The following is a 5,334-nucleotide window of genomic DNA, read 5'->3' as shown; positions in this document are numbered from 1 at the left end:
TTACTTATTAAAAGCTTTTCTTCTCAATAGGTATTTTACTGCTTTCTTCACATCCTTATTCCTAAAACTGTAGATTAAAGGATTCATCATAGGAGTAATAACCTCATAGAACATGGATATAAGTTTGTCAGTAGCATCCATGCCATCTGGATTAAGTGTCTCTTTAGATTTGGGCTTTATGTACAAGAAGAGAATGGTGCCATAGAATATTATCATCACAGTCAGGTGGGCTGAGCAGGTAGAGAAGGCTTTGCTTCTCCCCTCAGAAGTGCAGATCTTCAGGATGCTGGAAATGATGAATGAGTAAGAGATGACAATCAAGAGCAGGGGCATCAAAGTGAACAAGGCTGTGGCCACAAGCATGATGAACTCATTGCCCGAGATGTCAGCACAGGCCAGTTTCAAGACAGCCAGAATTTCACAGGAGAAATGATTGATGACATTATTCCTGCAGAAGGGCAATTGTACCACAAACGCAGTTTGTACTGCAGAGTTGACAACTCCTATGATCCAGGACACAGCTGCCATGGGCACATAGGAATCCTTGCTCATGATGACAGAATATCTCAGAGGGCTGCAGATAGCCACATACCGGTCAAAGGCCATCATGTCCAGGAGCACACACTCTGTGGTCCCTATGGCCAAGCCAAGGAATATCTGAGCTGCACAGCCAGAGAAGGAGATTGTCTTTCTTTCCGAGAGGAAGGTCACCAGCATGGGGGAATGGAGGTAGTGGTGTAGCAGATGTCCAAGAAGGAGAGGTTCCCCAGAAAGAAGTACATAGGGGTGTGAAGGTGGGAGTCTAAGATGCTGATTAAAATAAGGGTGCCATTGCCCAGAAGGATGACCACATACATTATTAAGATGAGCACAAAAAAGAGTAGCTCAAGTCTTGGGTAACCAGAAAGCCCCTTCAGGAAAAATTCCACCAGAATGGTTTGGTTTTCCCATTTCATTTTACTGTTTCTCTTTCACCTGTAATACATTAGAATATGTTCAGATAAATTATGTATTCTACGATGATTACTTTCAGCTGTGTACCAATGCTCAAGTACCATATACTCCCATTTAAAACAAAAAGGAAATATGAAAGGAAAAGACCAAAGAAAGAAGAGAAGAAACAAAGGAAAGTGGACCAAATAGAATGAAGGTATGAACAGAGAGAGAGAAGGGGAAAGAAACTAGCATATTTCAAGCTACAAGAAATATGCCATGTAATTCATTCAATCTCATCGCAGTTCTGAAAGAGAGGTATCATTATCCACATTTTACAAATAAATAAATCAAAGCAGAACTCTTAAGTAAACTGATTAAAGATATAGAGTGGAGTTGATTCAAACCCAAATCTTCCTTGTTGAAACCTGAATTTTTGTTATCACATGGGTTAACTAGAGGCTATAATAAATATGAGTATTGTATTATGTATAACTGAACAATAAACTAATTTTATTGACTACAAACCACCACACAGTAGATCAATGATCCTGTCACTCTTTGAAACTATGGTTGTGTTTATTATCTATCTTGCCCAGTAGCATGTAAACTTTATTTTTAAGGCAGGTACTTTTTCTTGTTAACTTCCAAAGTCCCAGTATCTACAATACATAGATACACAGAGAGATGATTAGAAATATTGGTTGAATAAATGAATAAATCAAGGACAAAATAATGACTAACATTTCTTACTCCACTGTTTTCTTAGCACATTACCTAATTTAGTCTGAATAGCAACCCTATTAGGCAATTACTGTTATTATTAGCAGTAGCATCCTCATAACAAAGAGGAGAAAATTAAGGCACAGAAAAGTATCAATAATCTGCTTAAAGTCAAGTTCATATAGATAAATAAATGGTAGAGCCAAGACTTAAACTCAAGCCATAAGGCTGCGGAGTACAAGCTCTTAATTCTTCATTTTGCAGAGAATTTGGCTAATAGACTAAAATACCTCATAATTTAATTGACAATACTAACATTTCAAAAGAAACATCAGACCAAAAATGGTGATTGGTCAGAAAGAAGAAAGATTTCAACATGGTGATTTCAGAGCAGTTTATTTTGATACTTTATATTTTTCTGGGAAATTACTCATTTTTATGACAACAAATATGTTGTCATGGAGTTGCATTTAATGTTTATAATTCTGTGGTCTCTATGAGAAGTCCTATCTCCTTTTTTCATTACTATTCTTAATTTTTTTTTCTTTATTAGTTTCACAAGAGGTTTTCCCCCATTACATGTCTTCTCAAAAAAATTTTTTTAAAAAAAGCTTTTGGATAGATTTATCCTTTCCATTTATTTTTCTCTTTCATTAACTTTAGTTTTTGTCTTTGTACATTTCTTTAAGCTTATTTGGAATTTTCTAATTTCATAACATAATTTCATAAATCCCGTAATATTTTATCTTTTTCCTCTTTCTAGTGGAAACTAAGTGGCATGTAAAACATTTTTTTTACTATAGACTTAAGCTTTGACATGAAATGATCTTATTATTGGTTTCCAGATAAATTCTTTTCTTTTCATGCCCTATTTGAACCAAGAGTTATCTAGATATGCATACCTGGTGATTAGACATTTTTGTTCCATTTTTATTATGTCCAATTTGTTTTATATGATAAAAGAGTGTGACCTGAAATTCTATAGCTATGTATTTTTGGCAACCAACTACTTGATCCATGCTGTAAATGTTAACAAAAAATATGAATTCTCTTTGGGAGAGATATATGATTTTATGTATGTATATATATATATACACATATATCTATATACACACAAACAATACATGTATACACATATACATGTCATCAGGTTTACTGAATGTACTATGCATATCTTTGAGATTATTTTGTGTCATCTTTTTAATCAATTCTATATAAATATTTATAACCAAGTTTTACTTAGAGATCTAAGTTTTTTATATGCTTGGATTCTGTGTTGTTTAGTGTATACCTGTTTATGGTTGATAATCTTCTTCATAAATTGTGAATGTTATCATTAATTGACCTATTTTTATCCCATTTTGTACTTTAAAGTTAAATTCCACTTTCATGATATTGATATTACACTCCTGTGTAATATCCTAGGTACGTTCTTTTAGTTTGCTTTTGCCTGCTCTCTGTAGGTGCATCCGTTTATTTTCACCTTTTCTTTTTACTTTGTTTAAAGTATAATACAAATAACATATGTCTGGGTTTAAGTCGTTAATCCCTTTTTTATACTCTCTGCCTTTACGAACATATTCAGTCTATTCACTTTAGAATATAATTATAAATGTATTTCATTTTTCCTTCCATATACTTTGTTTTTATTACTTACTTATATTTCCCATTTCCTTATTTCTGCTGGCTAAGTTGTCATTCACAATTTGTTTGCCTTAACTTGAACATTTTATTCATTTTTTCCAGTCATGAGTGGTTAGTTACATTTTTTTCTCTACTTTCATAATTTGACCTACAGACCCAATCATTTAGTTATAAAAAGTAACTATTTTTCCCACTAGAATGCTCTCTAATCTCCTAAATTGTCCCTCAAATAAAAAATGAAGGTAAAACTATAAGAATGCTTTTATTCCTCCATTTCTACCCCCCAATTCTCAGATGTTACTGAGATAATTTAGAAAAATTAAATTTAGATAAATTTAGAAGAATTAAAAATATATATTAGCTATATACATACATATGTATATATGAATTTTGACTGTTATTGTTAATTGACATACTGTTATTCAATGTGGTACTTTAAAGTACTGAAAGTGCTGAAAAAGGTATTTAAGAAACTCAGTGACCAACATCCTTGGGAACTTCCACACAGAAATTTCGCAGTACCTCTCACTGTGACCCATTCTTTAGGTAGCACTGCAGTGGTATCTTATAGTAACACGGTTTTATCTCTAATGACCTTGCCTCCTCAGGGTGAGGAGACAGGCACTCCTTAACATTCTCAGTAGACACACAAATTGGTATGTACTCTGTGGAGGACAACTAAGTAACCTTTAGCAAAATCACAGTCATGCATATAACATTTGCCCACAGATATAGCTCTAGATTATTATCACACAGTTATGCTGGTGCATGTGTAAAGTGCTTTGCATACAAATTAATTCAATAAAGTACTGTTTGTAACAGCATACGTGGAAGTAATTTAAGTTTCCATGAAAAGGGGACATAGAAATGATGGGATACTATAGTTCTTGCCTTTCAGATGCATAGCAATTCTCCTTTCACTTTTCCAATGGTACACAGCATCAAACCATCCATTGCCATGGGACACAACCACATGGGTCTAAAAATTGTTCTAACTTGTTCAGAATCACATTCTAAATGGGAATTGCTGAAGACTAACAGGTCCTTTAAATATACTCACATTCTGAATACTCAAGATACTTTAAGTAGTATCATCAGGATTTCCAGGCCCATATGGATCTCCTGTCCCTCCATCAAGCTGCAAGCTATCCTCTGACCTGCTTTAGGGTCTGTCCTTCTATCCCATGTCATTTCCTCTCCATTAAAAGTGATACTGTTTTATGAGGTAGTAAAACTCCTAGAACAACATTATAGCTCAATAAATGTTAACTATTATTCTTGTTCCATTCTCAAGTCCAAAGAGCCTTCCCTCTTCAGAGTCCTTTGTCCATCTAACTGTATAAGGTACTTTGCTCTGAATCTCAGGTCCATCTTCTCAATATCAGGACGTACTTAGTCGCCTCAGAATAACCCCAAACCCAACTTGATTTCCCTATTCTAAGCTCGTCTCCTATCCACAGCTGTTAACATTTTGTAGCTTTTATCAAATTTGTATTTTATTAAAATTTTTCAGATTTTCTAGGTTAGGGTATAAACCACTTGAGACCCCAAAGGACATTAGGTACATGTGGAGTTCATTGAATAATGGAGGTTATACACACACCTGTAAAAATCATCGCTGCGAAAACCTTGTTCCATGAGCTACCTCCATGCTACATGATATTCTATCAAGCACATTCCATAGTATTGTCAAGACATAGGCCTTGGAGGCAGGCTTAGTTTAAATGGCATTTCTGCCCCTTACTAACCAGCGTGGCCTGGGCATGTTTCTAATCATCACCTTCCTTGGCTATAGCATGAAGATAAAGATAGCACCTATACCATATATTGTTGATAAGATTAAATGAGACAGTGTCTATTTTTCAATTAGCACAATAATGATTTCCACTGTTAGTGGTTTGCTTTATGTCTCTCTTTCATCGTTCTTCCTTGTCTTTTTACATCTTTGAACCTGTCATCATTGTCTTTCCAGAAGGCCAAGTATATGTAGCTTAAAAGCTCAATCAGATCACACACAGTGTTCTGTTAAATAGT

The 5,334-nt window shown here is 34.5% G+C and overlaps 1 pseudogene; it reads right to left on the bottom strand.

The window, feature by feature from the left end:
* On the bottom strand, positions 1-956 carry LOC130845777 (olfactory receptor 13C9-like; annotated as a pseudogene).
* Positions 957-5,334: the final 4,378 nt, after the last annotated feature.

Source organism: Hippopotamus amphibius, chromosome 2 (assembly GCF_030028045.1).
Source record: "Hippopotamus amphibius kiboko isolate mHipAmp2 chromosome 2, mHipAmp2.hap2, whole genome shotgun sequence".
NCBI classification, from domain to species: Eukaryota; Metazoa; Chordata; class Mammalia; order Artiodactyla; family Hippopotamidae; genus Hippopotamus; species Hippopotamus amphibius.
The sequence above is the reverse complement of the archived record's forward strand: the minus strand, read 5'-3'. Positions and strand labels throughout refer to the sequence as shown.